At 40.0% G+C, this 27,075-nt stretch overlaps 1 long non-coding RNA gene across 1 annotated transcript; it reads left to right on the top strand.

Moving 5' to 3' along the window:
- The first annotated feature begins 1,306 nt into the window (after positions 1-1,306).
- On the top strand, positions 1,307-21,386 carry LOC121337655. The gene is made up of 4 exons (XR_005952923.1): positions 1,307-1,974; positions 2,336-2,411; positions 5,303-5,513; positions 20,998-21,386. It is a non-coding gene; the product is annotated as an uncharacterized LOC121337655 (long non-coding RNA).
- Positions 21,387-27,075: the final 5,689 nt, after the last annotated feature.

A 27,075-nucleotide genomic window follows, 5' to 3' on the forward strand; every position in this document is an offset into this window, starting at 1 on the left:
TCTGCTCATGAAACTCATTGCTATTTTGATGTTCCTTTGTGGCAAACCCTGACAAAGTTGTCTGAGAGTGCTCTTTACACTGTATAAACCCTTAAAATACATTTATTACCAAAAGCTTTTCATTTGAACTCCTGCTATCCTGGTAGGGGTTTTTCTAAGTTAAACATGGCCTCTCCAAGAAAGAAGCTTTTCCAGATGGCGTGAGCTCATTTTTGTTCTGCATTTAGCTTTAGTGTTGTTTCCACAGGATCTAAAGATGGGCTGAAGTTAAAAAGCAAGTGGAAGGCTAAATTTCCAGGGAAATGGAAAAGAGTGTTTTCATGAGATCTATAAATCTTCTCGATATATTCTAAAATTACAGATAGCTGCCTTGGCCAGATTTGATGCTAGCAGTCAAGAAACTAAGCACTAATTTTACATTTTTAAACTGTCTTAGAATGGGTTTACATTTCAGTTGGAATCTAGGTGACTCATAGCAATCAGGAGGCTCAGAAGAACTTGCTCCAGATCTTTGTGCAGTGCAAAACTGTGTCAGTCCACAGCATCCAGCGGAGCTACTCTGGCTGGCACCGGGCAAGTCACTGGCTCTTGCATACTACTTTCTGTCTCTAAATCCAGGAAAGCAACCCTCCTGGAGCTGGGCAGCTCCAAGGGCCGTATCAGAGAGCTCCATGGATCTGCCTGGCTCAGTCTTGTCTCCATTTCCACTGACCTCAGCAGCAGAGTGATGGTGAACTGCCTCTGAAACAAAATGTGAATCTGTCAGCTTTGCTGGTCTGTCCATGCAAGTACCCCCAGAGACATGTGACATGATATGGGGGAAGTGACCTCACAGATCTGAGCGCTGACACTGGCTCCTCTCTGGCATGATGAAGGCAGGATATTTTCACGTAAGCGAGGAATGAGCACGCCCTTGAATTTACTGTCATTTCCTTGTCACCCTGCAAGGCGCAGCCGACGCCAGCGCTGTCTGCAGTTGCATAAACACACACCGTCAAAGACCTGGAAGTCAGTCACACGCTGGCAGAACACACAGGCAGCGCTCCTGCTCTTGTAATTAATGAACTCCTGGCAGGAGGCTGCTGGGATCTCAGCAGCCCCCAAAGAGCACTGCCAGACTGCTCAGGGGTGGCACTCACTGAGATTAAAGACTTGGCTGCAGTGAAAAAGAAAGCGGAAGCAAACAGCAGCCTTCTGCCAGTAAGTGCATTTCTTAAGGCCGAGGCTCAGTGTTGGTGCTCAGCACAAATTGGATTTTCTTTATGCATGCTCTGCTCAGTGCTTGTCAGCATCGCTCACGGGCTCTGTGATGTTGCCTGGGTGTCCTGTTTGGGGCACAGGGCCCCTGGGTCAAACCTCAGTGCAGCACAAAAGGTCATACTGGCATGATGAACAGAAAAGCTTTGGCCTCCCAAGCTGTCATGCATGTACAGGCATGTGTGCAACTCCAAGAGATCCCTGCTTGAGGTTTCCATACAGTGTAGATGGTGGCATCCTCTGCTAATAATCTGGATAGACAGTTCCATTTGGATGAAATTCCTTGAGAGGACTCAAATTTAGGCCACACAGAATTTTTGCAAGGATTCCAAGAGGGAAATGTGAACACAGCTAGGCAAAACTGAGATAATCTACTCCAAAATTTGGAGTGTAATGCTGTGCTAACTCTAGGACATTATGACACCAAGTTCCTCATCTGTTCAAGGCAAATGAGCTCAAAACAAGACCCAAACCCTCACTGGAGGACTACAAAAGGGCATTTTCAAAGTCAAGCCCACAGGTTAACCCAAGGCCATCAAGGTAACTCCTTATCAAGCTTTACCTTCCCAGGCAACGACTGTCCATTTTTTTGCCATTGTAGCACCCAACGTCCCACATCTCAGTCTGACATGCTCAGCACCAGACTGCATGGGGTGAGCAGGAAAATGTCCCACTGTGATGCCTTGCCTTTGTGAAAGCTGCTGGAACACAGACAAGGTACAGTGGACTTTGTGGAATGTTTTGTTCAAATGAGAATTTCTTTGGCATAAACTCAATGAGTCTTGCTCCTAACCCTTACTTCTTCAGAGCCAGCACAGCTTTGGCCTGCTTTATGCCCCAACATGTAGGGCAACATGTAGGGGGCCCATTTCTAACATGTAAGTTTTGATTGATACTCATTACCCCTAATAACCTTCAATTTTACAGCTCTGGAGATTCCTTACTACTCATTTTAAAGTCACAGTAAACATTAAGAAACCAAATCGCCTTGCTATTTATGCTTGAATTTATTTATAGTGTTAGAAGTTATGGTTAATCTCGTATTTTCTGACCTTCTTTTCTTATATTTTGAATTTAGGAAGAAACTTTGGACAGTAGTGAATCCTATTTTGAAGTGAAAAATGGACATATGAAAGAGGGCAAAGTGGCACTAGGTAATGAACATATATAACCAAGCAGAAATTTTTTTTTAAATTTAATTTTGAAAGTAATCCACACATTGAAAAATAACCTATAGACCGATAACATTTTGTTCTGTCTTTTGGAGATAACATACACAAGCAAACAGGCATTTAGGTCAAAGACTTAGTGGCTCATTTCATATCTCTCTAATGGAAATAAACAAAATATTTCAGTTTATCAAGAATTTTTATGCTCAGTATCTGTAAAACAAAAAAAACCCAAAACCTAGAGATTCAGGTTTCCAAAGTTTTGTTTTTATTGCAAGTATGATTGCCTTATACTGCAAATTTTAACAAAAGTTGCTATGAATTTTCCTGTAGATAGAAATGTCCTGAAGTGATTAATTTCCTAGATTTTTTTTTATCCTCCTTTATCACATAACTGATTTCTTGGAGTATTTTTATTGTTATCAACTGATCTGAAATTCAGACCTGTAGGTCTCTAGCTGTGCTTTTCATTTACTTAAATATGGATCAAATACTCCTACAGCAGATGATAAAATGGGACATCTATTACTTTGATGAGAAAACAAATATTTTGTCTTCTACCAAAATCTGAGGATGCAAATAACATGTTTTGCTAATCTCTGCAGTGTATCATCTTTAAATAAGAGGGGAAAAATACTTCTGTTTGTTCAAACCACTTTATGAAATTGAAATCTTGTCAATGTACAAGTATGTATCTTAATTTACAGGAAAAAAATCCTTTTTAAAAACTTAAATGAAACAAACTCAGCTTTCACAATTCAGTTTCTTAAATTCACATTTAAGCACTTTAAAGATATTATCAAAGACTGGTTTATTAAATGTTCGATCCCTGAAAAAAAACCAAAAAAAATTAATATTTCAATTACCTGTAAATTCTCTTCATAACTTCTGGCATTCACCTTCAAAAATTAGAGTAAAGACTTTGATAACATTAATCAAAAGACATAAAGTGCTTTCTACAGACAATCTGGGGAGATCCAGCTTCAATGCTATGTATGCATTCTATATGTGAAAGTTACTTTAGAGTATATTTTGGACCCTTTAAACTTCAGTTTTGTTAGTCTTCAGAAATGTATACAGATAATACTGAAAAAAAAAATCAGTGAGTTCTAATTGCAGATATAAACAATTACAAAACCATGTTAAATTATACACTTACTAAACTTATTAATAGATTCAGAGAATTTTTTAGTCTGGAAAAACCTTTCAGATTATTGCATCCAGCCATTAGCATACCTCTGTCAGTGGTTCTGTCTACTATAATATACGTTGAAAATGAAATTTTCAAATTTTTATTGTGTCTTATAAACCTTTATTTCACACTACAATACCATATATTTTAATTTACAAGATGCTGAAAAGAGCTGCAAAGCTTAAAAAATGGAGAAAGGTCAAATTAGAGTTGCCTTAAAATGAAGAAACTCAACTTGAAGTTCATGTTCTGTACACTGAGCATTGCCTCACTGAAGTGAAGACTGTAGGATAAATCAAAGAAAGGGGAAGCTGAAGCTAAGGAAATGAGGAACAAAAAAAGAAAGAAAACATAGGGGCGCCTGAAAGCAACACCTTATGCACTGCAGATTCCAGTTTATATCTCCTTGAAATGCTTAGTTCCAAAAGCACATTATCTCACAGTGCTGTTAGAGCCTTAGCAAGCGATGTTTTGACTCCCAAATATGAGTTATGTCTCTTTCACACTGAAACTTGCTGCTAGTTAAAGGTGATGGAAGGTTTATCTGCCTAAATAATGATCCCCATTTGTTCTACTGCAGCTAGGGTATGTGCTGAAACCTAATGAAAGCATTGGAATGGTGCCCATTGATTTTGAGAGATTTGGATCTGGTCCTGAAGTGCTAAAGAGAAAAAAGCTATTCCTCCTCTCCTTTCCCAATTCTAAAATAAATTGTGATCGCATGGTCATGCTGGAACACAGATATTGTGGTAACAGAATAACAGATAACATGCTTCAGTGCTTTTGGAGTGTGTATCATACCCTAACAAACACAGACACACAGAGCACAGTTCTTGCTCACTTGAATGATTTAATTATTCCTGTGTCTCTCATAGCTGACTCATGGTCCTCCTGAATTAGGGTAAGGGTAGATTTAGATCACATATTAGGAAGAAATTCTTTACTGTGGGGGTGGTGGGACACAAACCTGTTGCCAGAGAACCTGGGGACACCCCGTCACTGGGAGTGTTCAAGGCCAGGTTGGATGGAACTTTGAGTAACCTGGTCTAATGGAAGGTGTTCCTGCCCAAGGTAGGGGGGTTGGAATGAGGTGATCTTTAATGTCCCCTCCAATGTAAAATCATTCTATGATTCTGTGATTGCTTGGCATCAGCATCCTACTGCATCTCTCCCTGACAGTTTGATCCCCTGAGGGTGGCCTGAGGGGTGAAGAGAGTCTGTGGCAGCCCTGTTTAGCAACATTCCACTGACAACATGGCAGAAATAGTCTTTACCACAGATGGATCTGTGTTGCTGTTTGCAATTTGTCTGAAACAAATGACTTCATAGAGGTAAAACTCTTGAACCTCTTTTCCATCCCCTGGTCAGTGCAGGTGATAGACTGGGTTGCACGCACACTGCACAGAGACAAAGGAAAATTTTGTCTGGGTGCTCAGAACCTTTTTTAATCTTACCCACACTATAATAACTTGTCCCTGTCAGACAGCAGTGCAGGGGCTGGACAGGCTTCCTGCATTGTGCTCCCAGTGTCTCCTGGCTCGGGAAGTGACAACATCTTGAACTAATTTTTTTTAAATGGGGGTTGATTTTAAGCAAGATATTTTCCAAACTGGTTTTTTAAGTGTAAGTCTAATTATTTTTTTTCTTCTTTTTTCCCTTTTTTTTTTTTTTAACCACTTGGCAGAGAAAGGAATTGCATGCAGGACCTTGAATGAGGGACACTCAGGGCAGCCAAAGACATCAGCCACTTATGCCAGCCACCTCTGGAAGGCAGGAGCATCGCAAAAGACTGGATGTATGCTCCTCCATCAGCGAGCCCTCAGCCACAGACAGGATCAGTAACCACAACCCAATCTGCTGCTCTTTCCACAGCAGACACTTTTCCACATGGTCAGGTACGACACTTCTGGGACAAATTTGGGGTTATTTATCACCAGCGGTGAGGGCGTGGGAGACAAGTTTCATCCAAATAAAGGACCACCATATGTTGGGACTTCAGTAGAAAGGTCTTGTGTTTACTGTCCTGCACTTGCAGGGAGAGATTTTCACTGTATTTTCTCCTCCTGGATGTTAAGAGTCATTTGAAATGATGTGAAATAATGAGTAGCCAAAGTTTCGTCCCCCCCCCCCCCCCCCCCCTTTCCCCTCCCCCCCCCCCCACCGCCTTCTCACCTTTGAGTCTCCGCTTGTGGAGCTTCCTTGGCACATCATGAATCTGCACAACAGGGAAGAGGACTTGGCCTTCCCCAGCTGCTTCAGGCTTGTTGGCTTACCTTGCGTGGAAAATCCAGGAAGCGCCAAATGTCATCCACTGAGGCTGTTTCGCCAGCCCCAAACATCCAAATTTCAAGAAGAATGCTCCCAAATATAATTAGAGTGGGTTAAAGTCCCTAAAATTACAGTGCTTTAGATTGTCAGTGAATGTACAATTGTTTCTTTGCAACTCATGGTCAGACACTCCTGCATGCCAAAGAAGACAAGTTTCCCAAAGGGATTTTCCTTTCCTTAGGCTTGCCTAGGGAAGTGGGATGGTGAAGGTGCTCCAAAACACCCCATGATGGTCCACACCAGTGGGACAAGACAAGGTCCCATGACAGCTCAGGGCTATCACCTACTGCAGCGCTTGGGAGGGTGAACCCAGATTCTTCACAAAGGCTCAAGCTTTTCTCACTTTGTGAAATTTTCCACCTCCTTCACAGAGAGGGTTCTCTGGCTTTAGCCTGCTTTCCGTGAGGCGGGATGGGAAAGCTTCACAGCAGCAGGACATTTTATTGCTGCCTTTTGTATTTTGCCCAGACAGCATTCCTCTGACTGTGTGCCCACGGTCAATGAGTGTAGATTTCTCTTTGGTGCTTTTGGTGCTTTTATCTTCCTGAAAAGCCAGCTCTTAAGAGTATGACTGGCAGGTAGCTAATATTTAGGCTAATATTTAATCCAGGACTCAGTGCCAAGGACTGATCTCTACACAGAGAGATCAGATCTGGATCTTGCCCTGCAGCAGAAGAGACTTTGCCACGTGGCTCCCTTGAGCAAAGTGAGCAGCTGGGCGTAGGTCCTGACACCAAGCTAATCTCTCTGGCTGTCTTCCTGAAGCAAGGGGGAGCTTTTAACCTAGATTTGGTGTTTTATCCAAGGATTAGGAAACTCATAAGAGGTATAGCCCAGAGAGCATCTTGACTGTGGCCAGCTTTCTAGTTCCAGTAAAGTTACAGCCCCCTTTTCCACATTAGTCTTATGTCTGTCTCATGTCTTGACTTCTTAGAATAGGTAAAACTAGGCTGTAGTTAGTCTTAGCACCTCCACCTCTCCAACAGCTAAGCTAGAAAATGGTTGTTTTAAGCAACATAAATTTAGTTTCAGGCTGTAAATTACATATTTTTCATCATATAGGTTGCTTTACACTGAGAGTTTTCCTCCAGGTCTGCACAAAGGAATTAGTCTGTGAAGGTCCAGGCTTTTTAGGAGTGGGTAAATTAGGAAACTAGGGAAGGGAAGTTTACCATAAACATCCTTTCATTACAGCTGAGGTCCCAGGCTCAGGTTTCCTACAGTAAAATGTTAACTACAATAACAAAACAATAAACCTTAGATTGAGCTAAGAATTGTATTTAATGTTTAGAGATCATGCATAATAATCAAATGGTACTATACCAAAATTTTGTCTGAGGGACCCTTGTGCCATTGCACCCCAACCCTTGGTTTAAACTTCAGAACAAAGTGGACAAAAGGAGCCCAACCATAAATTTTGTATTAAGAAAGAGGGGAGAAGTTTTTCAGAGGGGCCAAGAAGCAGCTAGTTCAGCAGCAGGTGGCAGGGCTTTGCTGCATGAGTGTTACTTATGAAAGAAGCAGGATAAGGAGTGTGTTTCAGTGCCTTAGCTAGTCATTTCACAGAAGAGGTTTTCAAAAATCATTGAAGTACATTAGACCATCTGTTACCAAGGCTGCCACTGAATTTGATCAAAATCCCCAGAAATCTATTGGGAAACCTTCTCATTGCTACAGAAGCAGACAGGAGCACAGTCTTACACTTTCAATTTTGCCATTAGGAAAATCCATTAAAGGATTCAGATGCCTGGCATGGGGTCTGGTAGCCTCCAGTCCTGCAAAAATATTTAACAATTTAATGCACTTTTCAACATTATGAAGTTGTAGTGATTAGCAAATACATAAGTTTTGACAGGACTTGATTCTTCACCAAGTTCTGACCCTGCCACACAAAGTAACTCAATCCTGCTCCACACTGGTGTAAAATGCTATGGAAATGCAAAGTGCTGACCAAGAGGTGAGGGTTGCAGTGTCTGGGCTATGGATGGAGAGGACATGTCCCAAGAGCAATAAACCCCACTCCTGCCTGTCTTTCCTGCTCCCAGCAGCAGCATCTGCCTTTATGTTTTGGGATTTTGCCTGTGTAAAATTGATCTGTGTTGATGCAAAAAGAAAATAATTGAGAATCTAGTCATATGACACCAGTACCTAGAAGACAGTTAAGCATCAAAAAATCTTAATTTCAGGTAGCCTTTTGACTTCAAAGCACATTGCAAATGGCTGAATGAGATGGAGCTAAGACTGTTATGCTCTATGGTAAGATGCAGGACTATACTTTAATGACTTGGAAATATTGGGATCAGGCTTAGCAGTGCAAATATGCCAAGCAAAGAGGTGAAACTCAGCACACAGATACCTAGAGGTACCAGTAAGGGAAAGTCAACCCTGGGCGCATCACAGGTATCTCCTATAGATGTGTTAATTGTGGGAGTGAGGGGACTGCAGGGGGCTTGGGGCAGACCCAAGGAAGGACTTTGCCCTTGCAAAGGATGACCCAGTGCCCCTGTAAGGTCTCCAGCCTGAAAGGGTGGACTGTGCATACAGCAGCAGAGGTGGCTGTCCATGCTTGTCTGCAGACTTTGTGAACTTTTGTTTGCCAGAGCCCTGAAATGGAATATTTATCACATGTCACTACTGCCTCTCAGACACAACACTCAGAAGCTTTTATCCAATTCTTAGTTTCCCCTTTGTTTGCATATCCTGCATGGAAGTAGAAGGTGATTATAAAGGCAAAAGTGTTTACATAATGTTTCTCTTCCAAGGCCCAAAGTGAATTCACTTGAAAGATTCCAGTTAACTTCAGCAGGATTTGGACCAGTGTCTCAAGGAAAAGATGCAAACTTTGGTTTGCAATCTCCTGTACCATCCAGTTGATTTAGTTTGGAAAGCTAACTTGTAATTTAGCACTTAAAACATTTTAACCACTGTTTCTGAGGAATTTTAAACCTAAGCAGTATAAAAAAATCATCACTCATGAGGAACACTTTCATAGAGTCAAGTTTTTAATTTGCATTTAAGTCATGATTTTACCAAACATTGTCTTTTTTTCTAGGTGGGACTTTAAATTCAGTAAACTGATAATTTATGTTTCCGTATCTAGTACAGGACTAGAAAGCCTCCACTGATGTTCATAAAGCCTAGCCTTATGTTAGCTTTGAAGACTGTGGCAGCTTTGTTTATACTATAGTTTGGGAGAGGATTGCCTGTCTTTTCAAAATATTTTCAGCCTTAAAATGTTAATTAATGGACTTAAAAATAGATTTGTGTCTTCCTATTTCACTACAATGACATTTTTTTTCTCGGTGAGACAACATGCAAAGTAAAAGTAACGACAAACCTACTTTTGGAAAAAAATTTCTGAGAAGAAAAGGTAGTACATTTTTGGGGATTAAAAAAAAAGACACTCATTTAAACTTATTATAGTATCATTGTTACAGACACAGTGAATGTTTTTTAACAAGAGCTTTCTCTTAAATGAAAATGAAACCCACAATGCAATAATGAACTGGAAGAGGATTACCTTCCAGAATATCCAACAGTTTTCAGCTGCACAGTACTAACTATTGTCAGTGTGCTGCTGACTTAAGGATTTGAACTAAATCCTTTCAGAAGATAACTGATTTTTCATTATATGTTGCAGAAAGTGCATCCTTGAGATGCACTTTCTTGAGATGCATCCTTACAGACTGTTTTCCATAACTGGAGAATCTGAACAAGATTTGTATTCTAAACCTTTCTTCTGAAGCCATTTCTCTTCTTTCACCTTATCTCTCTGAAGTGTGAGAATGCTTTTTTCAGTCTTTGCACATCTACCTTACCTGGGTGTTTTACATGAAAGTGATTTTCCCATGGGATAGCTGAGGCTAGAAGTGACTGCTGGTGGCCCCCAAGTCAAGCTTTGCTCAGTTCAGGGCTAACTCCAAAAGGAATTCAAGTTGCTCAGGGCCAGGTCCCGCTGTGTCTTGAGCTTCTCCAAACAATGCATCTCCAAAGATGAAGCTTTCTCTCTCTCAGCGCTGCACCACTCACACAGGGGATCATTTTCCCCCTTACATCCAGAATCTGCCTTGCTGCAAATCTCAGCTGCTGCTTTCTGACTTTTCTCTGAGCACTTCAGAGATCCTGGCTGAATCTAACTATAACCAGACTTCAGGGAGTGAAGGACAGCAACCATCGTTCTTTGCCTGCTGTATGTGCCAGCTCAGACAGGACATCACCACTTTGGTTGGTCAGTGATGCCAGTTGCCCAAACAGACACTCAGACACTCAAGACACTCAGTCTCAGACACTCAAGGAGACTGATGGTTCTGGTATGCACCAAAAGCTCCTACAGCTCAAAATCCTAGGAAGTACCTTCCTCTTCCTGACTCCAAGGGTATTTGCATGTCGAAATGTTAGTCTCTGCCACCCTTGCTGTCTCACCTGCAGATGTTTACCAAGTTTGGGCTATTGACTCCTACACCTTAGTCCCTTTCTAAGTGTCCCTCAGGTGTGTTCAAAGACATAGTAGAAAGAATGGACAATATGGCAAATTATTTACCAAATAACCTGAAGGTTTGAAGACTTTTTCCTATTTTCATCAGTATTTTACAATATTTGCCATTTTCCCTTTGAAACAAAGCTGTCTAATTTTCAAGCAAATTTGGGAATGAAATGTTGATCTATTACAGAAGGGAACCTTATTTTGTCACATAAAAGAATGAAGAGGCATCTGCAATAGATGAAGTCCCCAGACATAATGTGGTAAACCAGTAGACAGATTTTGTAAAATGAGGAGTAATTTATGGTCTCTTATTGGAGGATCTTTATGAATAATTCTATCCTGGAAACAACTTAAACAGCACCAGCTGCATTTTTAGAAACATTGGTAAAAAAGTCAGGTCTTCTAAATTCTAATGACATTTTCAAAACATCACAAAAACACAAATGCAATCATCAGAGTTGATCACCTTCAGAAAACAGAGGAAATAATTTCAATTTACTTTACTTGTTTTCACTGTAATTTAGACTGAACAACATCCTCTGGAACTGAAATTTCAACTTTCTGCAGCAAATACTCCAATTCTGGATGCAGCAAGGCAGAAAAGTTTATGGTTTAGACTGGGGAAAGCCTTTTACTTCTATAGTGACAGACACAACATCAAGGTTGGTATACAGGTGTGAATTGCTTCACTTCTCAATGTCTCTACAGATTTTCCTCAGTTACCTGAGAGCAATGGCTAAATCAAAGCTGTAAAAGCTGCAATTAGTTTTTTTTATTAAAATATTCAAAATTGATGGACAACTTTAAAAAGAAAAAAAACCCCATGGTATAAATCTTGGGAGTATAGAGAACAGAGACTTGGAAAAGTCAGGCAAATTTTAGTTTTAAACCTCAAGTTTTTAAACCTAAAGTTTTAAACCTTGGTTTTGGCTTCTTCAAACATAACCTCAGTGACTGATTTAAATTCACATTCTGAATTCATAACCAGTAATTTAATATGGAAATATTTTCCTCTAGCTGAAGTAAAGCATTCATCTACCTCTGAACTAAGTAAAGCACCTGGATATATAATTAAGAAAATCAAGAATTCTCTTCAGATTTAATTTTCACTTCCTCCAACAAGCTAAGAAGTTTCCATGTGCAAGTTGCCATACTGTACAATACAAGGCAATAAACTCTAGCCCTAACTTTTCTGACCAGGGTAGATCAGTTATCCTCAGGCAGGCAAGAAACCAAGAGCAACTTAGTCTCGTGTCTGTAAATTCTTGTTCCTGTGTACAAAACAGACACATTTTCTAACACACATTTTTAGCATTTTCTTTTTAAACTCTTCAGTGCAGCAAAAATATTTTTGCAGCTTTGTGCTATGGTTGCAGATAGCAATAAAAGAATTGCAGTGAAGCCTTTGGGTATTTATCATCCCAGATTCAGAAAGCTTGTACCAGATGGGAAGAATGATACAGATCCTTTCAGGAAGTGTCTCCAGTGTCAGCACCACCACTAATACACCTTTAAAATAAAAGGGAAGTGCTGAGCATCCCTGACAACAGGCACTTTCTAATGACCCTGTGAAGGGCTGCTTTTTCCTCTCCTCTGATGGTCTGTAGCCTGGCCACAAAGGGCTGGCAATGACATGCATATCCCCAGGCTGCTGGAGATGCCTTCAAGGACTGCACCTGTCAGCAGGATTATAAGGCGATTTATGGACTGATAAAATACTGAATTAACAGTTCTTTTAATGGCCCACTTGGATGGAAAAATAGTTGCAGGTCAGCTGACAGCAAAAGTTAGGTGTAGCTGAATGTCTTTTCCTAAAATCCATTTCCTTCTGCATTGAAAACAGATCATTTATTGCAATATTATTGTTGCCCCAGAAGGAACCCTAGATGAGACTGCATCTGAAGGAATAATTGGACAAGAACTAAAAAAACTTATTATTTACCAAATGGCCTCCAACCCAAACCGCGACAGAGACAAAGCCACTACATTTCACAAGACCAGTCTGAAAGGAAATTCTTGTGTGTTATTTAAAAGGCCATTTATTTTTATAATATAGGATCCTTTAATGGAATAAGTGCTTCACCTTCATCACTCTTATTTAATTTTTGTCATATTAAAATATTGCCTTCCTTCATGAAGGCTTATGATCATTCTTAAGAAGTACAAGAGAGAAAATCCAACGGGACAGTTCGCGGGGATGGCTAATTATAGGGTGTCTTTGTTTGTACTGAAAAGACTCTGCTAAGAAAGTTAAAGAATAAGAACTTTAAATATTGACCTTGCCATCAGCTTCTAAATGTATTTTTTTTGGCAGTATTTTTTAATTCTTCTCAAATAACCTTTTGATAATATTTAAACTTTATTTTTACATACTCTTTGAAAACAAACCAGTTTATGGAATCTTTTTGTTCTGCAAATTTAGCAATATGCAATCTCCTGCTTTAACAAACCCAATATTTTAACACTGAGACATCCAAAACTTCCTGCAAATTAATTATCACATGGTAAAACCTGAGAGAACAGCAATTACAACACTGAAAAAGATACCTTAAAGGTTAAAATAACTTTTCCAAAGTTCTAGCTTGGTGTGCTCCAATCTTTTTCTCTCAAAGCTCTAGAAGAGTAGAGAAATGGGAGAGTGGGCTTGAAGAAATACAAGAATCCCACACTTCAGTACAGGAACAATTTTATTTTTTTTTTAATCTGACCTCATTTGCTTGTACCTATTTTTTAAATAACAATGCATTTGTCATTTTTAGAAATTTTTTTGAGTTGGTGAATGAAAGAGAGCATGACTGTAGGAAGTGATGTACCTTTCCCTCATTTTTTAAGACATGATGGAAGTTCAAGGGCAGTGTAAACTCAGGCAAGGCAGGATGTGCTCAATGTCAGCCTTCAAGATTGTAAATTTTGAAGTCAATTAAAAACAAAAAATAAAAATAAAAATCCTTTGCATAGGATTTTCAAAAACATGGGAGTTTTGTGCTGATTTTTTAAAAATAAATAATATGTTCTCAAGACACTGTTTTTGTTCAATCAATAATAAATCAAAGAGACAGTAGCTAAAGCATTTCTGTATAGCCTGAATTCAGATGCAACAGTTACTCTGTACCTTCAGGAAAGCCAGAAGGCCAAATGCCAGTGGATTTTTTCCCTGTCTCCACAAGAAAACTGTATCCTCTATCAGTGAACAGGAACGCAGTTCTGACCATGACTGTAAAAGGAATGCCACAGGAAGAGCCAGAGACCAAGATAAATAATTACAACCCTGCTCCAGGCTTCACAAACAAAACCCAATAGGACAAAACTGTACAGAACTTTCAGCAGATGAGTGTTTTGGTTCCAGCAGATGGGTCTGATGTGATGGAAAGATGTTGCCTTCCATACCCAGCTATGACCTGAATCCTGTGCTGTCTTCCACTTCGGGAAAGGCATCAGGTGGAGATGAAGTGCATCACGGTAAATCAGTCCAAAGTAAACAGCTGAGAAACAAAACCATTCCTCTGCACTAGAAACTTATTATCACCAACAGCAATGGTTTTGTGTGATTGACATGGATATTAACTAACCCCTTAATCATTGCTTTTCCAGGTGATATCACTGCCAGGTATTGCTTACTCAGACCAGCTGGCATGTAAAACTACTCACAAGATTTTGCAAAGTGAAAACTTTAGCAGATAATCTTTCCACTGAAGAGTTTTGCTGAGTTCTTTAAGCATCTGCCAAATGTCTCCTAAACACCCTACTCTGTATTTCCCAAAGCTGGTCTTACTTTAAGTGTTGACTTCTTACAATCAATACCTACAGACAAGCACTACACACATGAGGATTTATTTGAAAACATTCTTATCTGGACTATTCATTAGCACTGTCCATCAGTTCACATTAAAATTAGTGCTTTGAAGTGAAATCTGGAAGATGAATCCATGCTTGCTTTCTCATAAAAACCATGTCCTCTGCTCCAGATCTGTTGCTGACTTGCTGCTCCTATTGCTAAATCTTGCTTCTACATATACTGAATTATTTGGTAATATTACTGTTTAACATCTCTTTTCCAAGAAGAAGACCATGTGCCATATATAAAAACTATTTTTGATTATAAGTGGTGGCTGGTACTTATACCTGGAGAAAAATGGCTCTGAAATTTTTTTTTTTTTTTTTTTTTTTTTTTTTTTGTTTTTTTTTTTTTTTTTGCAGAGCAGCTACCAGTACATTCTCTGCAGTATAGATAAGACTGGTAAGATAAGTAATAGGTAAATTGACAGCTTTGTCTCACCACCAAAAAAACCCAAAATCAACCTATGTGTAGGTGTACAACTGAAGGGAGTCACGAGAACTGCTGTAAAATATTCTAATTCTGCATAAATGTAGCCATCAAAACAATCCAATGTGCTTCCAAGTATTCCCATTACCATTTGCTCATGACATTTTTTGGAAAATGGCACCAGAAGATAGATGCCTGTCCATTAGCCAAAAATTTAAATGTGGTAACAGTTGTCTAAAGAGTTGTAGGCCAAGTCCAGATACCAAGCTGAAGCAGCTCAGAGATTGAGCAATCTTGGAACCAAACAAGACAGAAACGTATAAGATGTGGTTGTAACATGGTATCATACATGGAAGAGCTCCCTTATTTTCTGCTTTGTCAAATCTCCAAATTACATAATATAATTTTAGAAGCAGGATAGTTTTTTAAACTTAAGAACAGAGCACATGAATAATTAAGGAAAATAAAGGAGCCTCCAAGCATGACACACAAAACCTTCACATGGCATGACTGCTGGTTATGACAGCTGTCCTTTTTTAGGCTATGTTGACCACTCCAGATGTTCATCTTCAACATTGTGCCCCAACATCCCTATGGGAACATCTATTATCTTGGCTACAGGGAGATGATAAACAGTATTGAGGTCCTGGACATAGACAGTAAAGTATAGACTAGTACAGCTGTAGTGCAGAGATCATGGGATGTAGTAATATATCCCTTCTCTTGGTGGAGGCTGGTGGTATTTGATAGTGGGTAGGAAAAACTGACACAGGCAATGCTGGGAGCCAGTTTCCAGCCTTGGGTAAAGATCCTACTGCAACAGTCTCAAAACAGGGCAGGCAAAGCACATCCCAAAGAGCCTCCGCTGACTCATAGGTGTTAGTGGTGTCAAACTTAACTGGGATCAAGGAACAGTTGCAGACATGTGGTGAATCATTCTTCCAGTTTTATTCTAGGCAAAAACTCCCCACTCACCCAGCCATATTATTAAAGCATAAAACGTTTTCAAAAACTGCTTCAAACCAGCTTTAAGACAACAAAATGTTTCCTCCTGCACCCTTTGCTTCCCAGCTACTTAGAGAAATTTGTCTCTTTCTGCCGTTCTGTTCGTTGTGTCTGTTTCCATCCATTACAGGGAAGGGCTTCACCTTCCGATTCCTATTGAGAAATGTAGCATATCCAAGCAAGGCGTTAAAACTCTCCCTCAGAGGTCTATTTTTTTATTTTTAAAATTCCATTTACATTGGTTAGGAGAACAGGATTATTTTAACTGAAATTGTGGCAAAGGATTTATTGTCTGATAGTGTTGCCGCTATCTAAATAATTACTAGAATGTTATCTGTAGATGGGTTTATGTGCTAATATAAAAATACGGGCTTATAGTTCTTCTATTATCTGGAACACGAGTTTTAAACAGTCTGGAGGTTTTACCAATAAAACTAAGAAAAATTATTTAGGCAGCTCAACTCCTTTTGAGCTCAGCATGAGTTTAGGAAAATAAATGCAATTTGGGACCTCAGAGACCTGGCTGACTCAGACTCTTTTTTGGCTTCCCAAATCTACAGTGGCAGATTACGTGAATGGTTGCTGGTTTAGCATCTCATTTGTAAACCGGACAATACTCTCTGCAAATATTTTTTTGTTATTATTCCAAAATAAAATAAAAGAAAGAGAAAATAATCCTTTCATACATGAGGAGCTCCCCAAAGGAACTGCATTGCAGCAAGTTCAAAAAGTTACATGAAACAGAAGTGTGCCAGATGTGCCTGGAAGACCATGCACTTCTGATCATCACTTTTCCAGTTTTTGTTGGTCTGAAACTCAGACTAATGACTGTCAGATTTCAAGCTGATGAAACAATTTTCATCATGCCTTGATGTTTGGAGAATAAAGTCAATAGAAATTGTCATGTAATACATGAAAATGTTCTCAAGTTCCAGGCACTGAGTGAGGGCAGTCAAGGGATTATTACTGTTAGCAGCAATGTAAAGTGGCATAAATGCCCAAATTACTCACATCACCTCAAACTTCTTCTTTCAGAACCCTGTGAAATAAGTTTTTTTTTTCCATTAACAGCTTTAACTCAGTGCTGACATGACAGTGAATATTATTTTATGGTTTCACTGTTCTGAAAGATTTGAGGGGAAAAGAGGCCACCATGCTGAGGGTTAGGAGACAGAGTGCATTATGGCGCTGAAAGACAGATTTATCTGCCTCATTCTGTTAATCATCAGAGATGGAAAATTTCAACACTCAAATATAGAAGGTGCTATTCATTAAAGAAACTTGTTTAGAAAACAAAAAAACTTGCTTGATTTTGTTAGTGCAAGAAGTGAATGGGTTTTTTCCATCATCAATAAACTTCTTTAAACTGAAAATTAAATACTGCATCAAACAGACTTCTGAATTTCTTCCCACACAAGCTTACTGACCATCCAGATGTTACCACCTCGATGGCTGATATTTGACCTCTTTCTCTTAATGGTTTCACACTTGATATTTCCCGTCTTGTGTACCATCTGGTGGCAATGAAAGCATTCCAGGGATTTGCACATCTCAGTCTAGAAATCTTATGTAAAAACCTGCTTATGCAGCTCTGTAAATCTGTTAGATCTTCAATATCTTGAGCACTTCAGCAATACCTTCCCCTGCGGGATGTAATTTGATGGTTTTGCTGACACTGAAGCTAATACCACTCAGGAAATCTCTTTCATCTCTGTTGTAGCAGCCTGCTCTGGTATAATGGATGAGGAAGACCACAAGGCTATGTAATTCTGTGATTAACCAAATCCTTCCATGTTGCTGTATCTTTGTGCAACTTTTGTTGTTTTGTTGCTCCTTGTGAAATCTTAATGAGTAAATATTCATAATAAATTTTCAACAAAGGCACAATTCCTGTCCTCAGAAAAACATCTTATGCAAAAACATCAAAATAGAATAAAAGAATAGTGGGTATATGTAGCATCAGAGTATTTTTAACCAAAAGCTATAGATATGCTATTTTTCACAACTCCCCACAAATTTTTGACACTGTTTCTTGTCCCAAGTCATTATCAAAAGCTGTTTGATAGAAAGAACTTGCAGTTACATCTTTGTGCACATTTGCTCATTTCGGACACTGTTTCACTACATGTCGCATATAATTTTTCACATAAACACAGGCCCAAAGATGTGTTTCTGGGACTTACGAAAATGCCCCCCTCTTGGGCATTTCATAATATGAGAGAGCCCTGTCTAACAAAACCTTTGGGAACAGTAGCTCACAGAAAGTTGCTGTGAGCAGCTCTAGGTTTGATTACCTGGCTCAGTGGACCACAGGATCTTTATCCTGAACATTTTTTCCCTTTAACACACCAAGTCTTGCAATTTTTATGTGAAACCAGAATGGTACCTGAAAGGAACTCAAGCATACTAACATACCCAAAGTGGTGGTAATGCTTGATGGCAGCCTCTGAAGTTACTTAATAAGCATATTTCTGTGCAGTTCAGTGCTCTTTTTTGCATATGTACCTTAATTTGCATGTACTTTACAATGTACACCAATCCAAAGTAAACCCATATCTGTTTTTCACTGCTTCTCTTTATCTTAAGGTGAAGTACTGCAAGCTAAGACTTGTGAAATTAATGCTGTCCTGGTGATGTTGCAATGGTGAAAAGAGTGTGACTAAAGCAAACAATAAAACTTTTTATTGCCAAGAATTAGAGCATATTTTCTGTCAATTGCTCTCAAGTGGCATCATACAGCCCCATCTCCCCAGAGTATAACTGCCCAGAATTTCCAGGCAGCCATGAAAAAGAGCTGTGAAGCTGTCATTTCTTTGAAGTGGCATGAGCTCATTTTTAAAATAGCTTTGAGCTGTCACCCATATTTCCAACTGTTGTTTTACCAGGTCAGTGATTTCCACCTCAGCGGGCTGTTTAACTCATCTCTGCTGTCCCATGACTGGGTCAGTTCTAGCTGCATCATTCCTGATCAGCATTTAACCAGACTGCTCCTAGAAGTCTCCAAAATACTTTTTCTCTAGCCATTGACCTCATTCGTTGCTTCCCACGCTCCTAGAAGTGTCCTAGCTGATGTTCAACCCATAGACATTGTTCTTACCCTATGAGTATGAAAAATAATTGTTCTCATAACCTTGTACTTCTCCCCAGCTTGGTGTTATTTGCACATTTAGTATAATACCTTATTCTATCTTTGGGTCAGACCTGGAAATACTGCATTGTATCAGACTCAGGTTAAATTCCTGTGAAACTCTGCTCACTGGATCCCTTTGACTCCACAGATTATGTGGTTTTCTTGAAACTTTTCTCCTCCCCAGAATCCTCAGTTTGTCTTGACCATGCTTCTCCACCTTATTTATGAGTGTTATATTTAAGATGTATGACACCGATTGCTTTTGCTTTGCCCACAAAATCTACAACTATGGGAAATTAAATTTCAGAAAAAGGTCATTAATAGCTGTGGTGAACAGCAGCCAGTTAGACCTTCTGTAGAAGGACCATCTTGACTGGTATTTCATATTGGAAATTAATAGAATTTCCAAAAATGCAGCGTGACAATAAGTAGCATATCACCAATTTTCAGCCCAGCAGCTGCAGACCACCCTTAGGAGAAGGTCCACCAGAAATGAAAGAGGTTTGGTTGGACACTCACACAGAAATGTGGGGAGGTTGTTGCCACCCTTCTTAAATAGGGCTGGGGCTGGCAGTATAAGAGACGAGGGTAAGTGCTCTGGCAGTCACATTTTTAACATTTGTGGATTTTATATGTGTGAATGAGCCAAACTGAAACCTCATGACATGTCTTAGACACTGGTAGCAGGTCACGAAATCACAAACCCCAAAATCCACAACTTGTTTACCCAATAGCAGATAAGTGTAACACATCTGCTTTTGAAAGGTTTTGTTGCTGGGATTTTTTGTAAAAAACAAAGAGCCAAGAAATATGACACTTCTCATCAAACATGTGGTTATAAAGGATGCTTAATTAGGCAAAAAAAAAAAAAATGCTCCCAAGGCTTCACTAAACACAAGTCACATTTATAAAATGGAGCAGCTGCATTCCTTGTTTTGGAGCAGTACTCCACATTTGAAGCTACGAGTGTTTCCTCACTCACTCACATTACATGAATCCATTATAATCCTCTACAAAATAAAGGGAAAATAATTTGTTTTTCTCTGTATGAATAAGCATAAATTCACCTTTCCTACCAATCAAGAGAGCACTAGGATTTCTTGGACCACAAAGGTCAGGTCCTTGTGTTACTACACTTCCCTTTCACAAGAACAGGGTTGCTCCATCTTAAAAATAATCATGTTGTTTTGCCTCCCGCTGCTCCTATGAATAGGGTGTTGCAAGATCCTCTTACTCTAACAGTTAGACAGCTCCTACTTTCCAGCTTGAATTTATTCATGTCTAGTTTATAAATTTTTGCTGTTACTTTATCAAGGAGCGCAAGCTCAGTTGTGGGATATTACTTGCATCTGATGGTGCATGCCTCTCTTCTGTTTCCACTTCAGCCCTACCAGGAATGGAGATTCAGTGAAGAAAACCAGTGGGGAAAGCCACAAGGGTTGTGCTGGAATCTTGCAAGTGCTGAATGTAACATTAACTGAGCAATGTCTGAGTCAGTGAAGCAAAGCATTCACCCTAGCATTGATTATCTTTCCCATCACTGTCAGCCACTTCAGCTCTCTCACAGAAATCCATTCAGCTTGGTTAAAAATTCTGGGAAGGGAAGGTTTCCTCTGTTGCCTGTCCAAGTCCACAGCTCTAAGAGTGGAAAACAAGGACAAGTCACTTCTAGCAAATGGCTAATGGAACTTGTCTTTATTTCTGGCTCCTTTAAATCTTTTCTTCTCACACACAAGGTTCACTGTGCTACTATTATGATCGTGGTGTGTAAGCACTCCCCAGAGACATTCCAATCTTAAATATAATTCTCTAGGTCAACAGGGAGACTCCAGAGGTCTCTGCTAGCCCTCCCTGAGATGCTCTTCCCCAGGGCATTGAGCAGTAATAATGATATGAGACATGGGAAAGGCATGACCCAAAAGGAGAGAAGTCTGTGCACGTCTGTGTTCCGAAGCTGCCTGAGCATTCAGCTGCACAGCACTGCTCAGCAAGGCTCCTCATGCCAAAATAACCTGGCAGGGTGATCTGGGGTGGGACCTCAGTGTAGCATCTTGGGGTGCAGGAGGAGGATACCAAGAAGAGGGCATTGCGCTGGTGACTTTCAAAGCCCAAAAGGACATAGGCTTGTGCAATGTGGTCTGAACTGAGCTCTGACCCTTCTTTGAGCAGACACTTCCTGGGATCCCTCCCTGCCTGAGAGACTCTGGGATACTGTGCACACAGAAGATGCGGATGGGTAATCTAATCCATGACCAACTCATGGCTAACATCCTTCATGCATATAAATTCGCAAGTGTCAGCCACTAACAAGCTCTTCAATTGACAGCTGGAAATGAAGAAAGGTAAATATTCCAACAATGCAAATTCAGAAACAGTAATGTTCAAGATGAAACAGTCATGGTTACTTCAGATACTGGGTATTGGAAAACTGAATCATGCTGAAGAACTGTGTAAAATCAGTTGGCCTCTGCCTTCAGTTACAGAGACTTCATTGCCTCACACTGAGATTCTGGCAAGATATTTCCTGGATATCTATTGGAAAATGATTGATTCCTCTTTGACACAGCATTGGATCATCTTTGGAATTTAAGTTTCCTTATGTTTGGCAAGCAATTTGAGTTATTCAGAAATGGAAACATCAGAATACAAGTGTTGGGTAATAAACTCTATGACTACATAGTCATAGAGTGACAGACCTGTGCAGTATCACCTGTTTAATGCTGGCTATTTTTAAGCCTAGAAAATCATTTTATTTCCGTGCATACTATTGTTTTCTGTCAAATTGCCCAACAGAATGTTTCTAGATTTCACAACTTCTCCAGAAAGTTCTTTGCACCCATAATGTTGCAGGCAGGAGAATTACTAAAACCAGTGTTGCCATGGCTGACCCCACTTGTTATATGGTCAGTTCAGAAAATGATAAATTCTTTAACCATTTTGACAGGATGGCAATTAAAATAAATTTGTCCAGAATTATTCCTTCATTGTATTCATTCTTGCAGTCAGAAAGCAAAACCTAAGAGTTTGTGTAAATTTGCCATTGCTTAAGTACACAGCTAGAAAAATGACAAATCATTGCTGCAGCACAGTACATTTGCCACACTCCTTCTGTTTGGTCCAGAACTCTCATGCTAATGCCTGTTCCAAGCAGAATGGTGATCTCCTCTTCTGTATTGGTTTCACACAATTCTTTTGAGTAAATTCACAAAGCATAAATGATTAATGTAACTAGACTATGTCTCCCAAACAAAACCTAAGTTAAAAAGTACAAAAGAACCAGAAAATATGTTCCCTTCCAAATTAAACGTCATACCATTGCATGTCTTGTCTGCCTCCAATAAAGGCCATAGACTATAATATTACAGCACTTTTAAGCTTTTCACGTTCCAATGAATGCATAAAGATTACATATCCATTTCTGACTGCAATGCTACCTCAATTTGTTGCATAGCCTGTATTGAAATATTCAGTACAAAGTTCATGTTTTGAGGGAAATTTTCTTTATATTTCAATTCTCTTTCTGTTTTCATTTAATAGGTCTCAGTTCCTGCTCTTCCACTTTCAAATGCCATTTGCATCCCTCTGTTCTCTCAGTTGCTCCAAGGTGCCATGCTAGAGCACCATGCATCATACAGGGGATGGGAAGTCTATGTATGTGGGATCTGGGACCACATGGTTGCAGACATGGAAGGATATTTTTTGGGTTGAGTTATAGGTTAAGAAGGCCCAATAACGGCAGCCCTTTCCTGGGTATCCATGACTCCCTAAACACCTCTGTTACTAGCTCAAACTCAGCCTTCACACATCATTGTGTACTGGTGGGGAAAGGATTGAGCATGAAAACCAAAGGCAGGGTACAACCGGTGGCATTGTGGGTCTTTTGCAAGCTTTTTGAGTGTTCCATCTGGGAAAACATAAACACTAAAAAAGGTGTTATCCTGTGACCAAGCAATGGTTTTGTTGCAGTTTCCTTCACCAGCCTTTAGTCCTTAAACTCACTTTGTTGCTATTCTGTTGCAAATCAGGTTTCTTCAATGATTACTCCATCAAAAACCCGCCAGAACTATCCCTATTCTTCTTACTGAGGCCAAACACTTTATTTCCTCAGTCTCAATTTCATCAGCCACTGCTGAACTTTACCCCAGGCCTTTTCCAGGGTAAGTCCCAAGCCCCACTCCTGGGCCAGCACTTGGAGACCTCTCAAAATGGTTGTTGTGTCTGAGTTGTTTCCCACAAGCAACATTCTGGCTCCACTGGATGCTGGAGTGGTCACCTCTGTCTCACAGCAAGCTTCTGCTGCCTCAGCCTCACGGGGCCACCATTGCAGAGAGGACATGGAGTTACTCAAGCACAAAGGGTAAATTCTAGGGCAATTTGGTTCTGCCACAGCTCAGTTCAGCTCAGTTGACTTCTCTGATGTACACATACCACAGTGGCTGAGCAAACTTCTGGTGCCAACAGCAACAGATATTTCTGGAGCCTAATTTAGGGAGGCACCTATTGACCCTGGTTGTGTCTTCTTTGGGTACACTGGTCAGCTCTGATCTGTAGCAAGCCAATGGTAATGGGCTCTTTGCCCAATTGCACTTGCCACGTGGCCATTGCCATCACGTTCTGTCTTTTCACTCCATCTGGGTTCATATTTTGAAAGCTCTGCTTTTCATTCTTCAGGAATTTATTACACAATCAAATTAATCTCTGGTACCTCTTTTTTATCTACACAAGTCATGTCTACAAATTTTAGAAGTGTAATTGGAAATGGAGTGCATTTTCCCACTGGGGAAATTCCCACTAGGGTTTACTTATATACCCAAAGTAGCTTCAGAGATTTTTAGAGAACTTTATTTTTATGGTAGAAAATTAATCCAAAACTTGGCAGGACATGTATCTAAATGAAGTCAAAAGTTTCAAGGGGGATGACAGCGTTGCTGTGTATTTGCTGTTTTCACCTACAGAATGAAGAAAGGTTCACCCATAAATAACTTCCAGGCTACGCGTTCTAGTAGAAATATTACCATTTTTTCAAGTAAAACCAGATTCAATGTAAAAATCATACCTTATCATTTATTTAGACAACCTGATTTATAGGCACTGCTGTACTAGCTGCTAGTCATTCTGATTGCACCCTTGTACTTCCCTGTGTCTTCCTAACACTATCTCACTTTGTGCCAATAAAATCTTGTGTGTAGCACATTTATTGGGCTTTCCCTCATTTTTTGGATAGAAGTTGATTATAGCTAGTCACTCAAAGCCACATCCTCTACTTGACAGAAATTTGTTTGAATGAATTAGCCATTAATTTTGACAGTACAGCACATTACCTTTCCTTTTTCCATATGCACATATCTGCTTGATGAGAAATATACCAAATAGAAACAGAATTGGTACCATTTTGTCATCCTCCTTTTATGTTGGGTAAAAACTTTCAGGGGTGATACAGTGTCAGATACACTGATACAGAAAGGCTTGATCCTGCCTCAGTATGAGATTTTATGTACACTGCTTCTTGCCAGACAATATAAGTATATAAATATATGTAGTATAAAAGTATGAATACCAGACTGTAATCAATTTATGGAAATATTATTTTTTCCCATCTCTTTTTCCAAGAAGTTACAGTACCCCTCTGTACACAACAAGAATTTCCACTGGGTTGTATTTCCAGTAGTCTGGAACTCATTCTTGTCATGTGCTGCTGAAGAAATGATCATGTATTTAGTTTGTTTGGGAGGGCAGAGGCTACTAAGCACAGGGCCTGGAAGAGATGGGATGTTTTGGAATTTCTAGAAAAGGACAGTGGTTTGATTTGCATAGTTTTGCTGCAGACTGGTGGCACGAAATTCGGACAGCATCTGTTTTATTGCATCACCATTACTGGACATCACGTGATATGATAAGACTGACCCACCCTGGAATGACTAATCGAGTGGGATGCTTTAAAAGGTTTTTTTCTTTTTTACAACCCTCAATTACAGAAACCACATTTTCCAGGGTAAAAAACAGTAACTTTTAAGCATGTGTGAATGTGTTGTGCTTTTTGCCTTTTGGATTTTTTTCTGCTTCTAACAAAAAAGGCTCTCGTGCCCACTAAAGAATTTGGTCAGAGAGACTTTTTGTTTTTATACCTGTAGTGAATCAACATGAATCATCTAATTTTAGCCATCATCTTTATAGTTTGAAGCAGAAAGTAAAACTTACTCCCTAGGCAAGGCAAAAATTTATTTCCTGGCTCATGCAGCTTGTCGCCCCATTTGTTTGAGATATACAGCCACGTTACTTTTCCCACTTTCAGCTATGCCTATTGGAACTGCAGCTACACCATTTCCCAAGAATATGCTTGGTGCGTCAGCTAACCTTTAAATATTAAAAATGGAGAGTGGCTTTGCAAACTTATGCCAAAATGGAAAGGTGTAAGGAAACCGCAGTCTGGAACAAGAGAACTTGACGTTCCTAATGCTGAGGCCTCTCTGCATCTTTCAGCACTGAGGCCATGGGTGGTTTCTAGAAATAATATTGTGTTTGTAGCTGTGCACTGCTAGAAAATGGTTTTCAGGCGTACCTGTTTATAACAAAGCCCAAAGCAATAAGCAGATGTCTTTTTTCTCTTTTCCTGCTGAAATTGGCATGCTTAACCCCTCAGTGTGGCCTAGGTCACGTCCCTGCAGGATGCAGGTTATACTGACCTTGGTAGAACTTTAGCACGCAGCAGAATACTGAGCATGGGACAGCCACCATTTAGCTGAGATATTTGGGTCCATCTAGATCTCTTCAGTAGTTTTGTAAGAGCTTGAGAGTGAAAGCTGATGTTCAGCACAACTGAGGTCCTCTATGTGAATTTGTCACGGGGCAGATTGAAAAGACATCCTACTAGACACCACAGGGCAATAATAACTATCCTTCCAGCCTGGTTGTTTAGGCTAAGTAGAGCAGGCAAACAGCTGCTGAGCCACGTTTTGGACTGCTGAATTTGGAGATTACTGTCTAACAGGCAGCCTATGGAAAGCCCCCAGTCTTCACAGAGTGAGAGGCCAGACATCAGATGTGGCAGGATCCATGATGTCTGACCATACCCAAAAATAAGTTTGGGGCTTTACACACCATCTTCATATGTGACGCATATGGTTGGGGTTTTTGGTTACTGTTTCTTTGTCTTCAATAAGGTTTGAATCTACTCAAAACTGGGGAAAGGGAAGAGGGATTTCTTTGTTTACAGCATCTGTCCAAGGACATATCTCCACAATAGTTATCCGCCTCTTCTAGGAGCTTCAAGACTTTTCCTGCTTGTTTTGGAAAAGTAAGGTTTTGGCAGTGGTATGGTGATGAACTCTGTGTTAGCAACCTGATCAATCTTTCTTTGCCTGAGTGTACTGGGATGACAGAATGGACCCTTGGGGTCTAATATTTTACACAGAAAAAAGTGAAGAAATGTCCTTCTTCCACCTCAATTTTATCTAAAATTCCTTCTAACCATACTTTTTGGGAAGTGCTTTTGGACATGAAAACAGGACCCTCATAGACAGCTTTAGGGATGAAGCATCCTTTCTGTGATTTCCTAACCTGGTTCACGCACACTTTCTTGACAGTTATAGAGAGGGACAACATATTTTCTGCAGACCTCTTATGCTACCCAAGTTACTTTAAACAATTACAAAAAGACCTCCCACCGCTCTGAAAACCTCACCCTTTAAGTATCCCCATGGGGGAAGTCTGCAGCTGGAGCTCTAGGGATGCCAAAATACAAGCAAACACCTTCAGGAAAATCCTGGGTAAATAAAAAGCCAGTGAAATGCTAGAGAACAGTTGGAAAAGCACAGCTAGACCCTCCAGGGCTTGTATTCCTGTCAGGTGTATGCTCTAAAACAGTGGAGAGGGGTTGTGGTTTGCAGCTTGTAGTCAGCTGGTGGATTTGAGCTGCCTTCAGGGCCTCCACAGGCTGTAAAAAGAAAACAAATGGTGGCTGCTGTGGCTGCAGCCCAGGGAATCCCTTGAGCCACTGGTCACAGTCTTCACACCCCAAGCTTCAAACTCACAGTAACATAACAACTTCCAGTTCAAAGAGCTGAAGGGAGACAGGTCCTATAAAAGCATCCTAATATGTTATGGGAAGGATCCCAGCCTGCTGTAAAGGTAACAGTCTGTCCGCAAAAACCACTGGTATTTTAGGGAGTTTTCCTTCTCACTACTACAACTCCTTTGGATCCATAAAGACAGGGCTGACAGGGAGCAGAGCAAATGCAGGACAACCTT

Source organism: Onychostruthus taczanowskii, unplaced genomic scaffold (assembly GCF_017590055.1).
Source record: "Onychostruthus taczanowskii isolate IOZ18803 unplaced genomic scaffold, ASM1759005v1 scaffold28, whole genome shotgun sequence".
Classification (NCBI taxonomy): Eukaryota; Metazoa; Chordata; class Aves; order Passeriformes; family Passeridae; genus Onychostruthus; species Onychostruthus taczanowskii.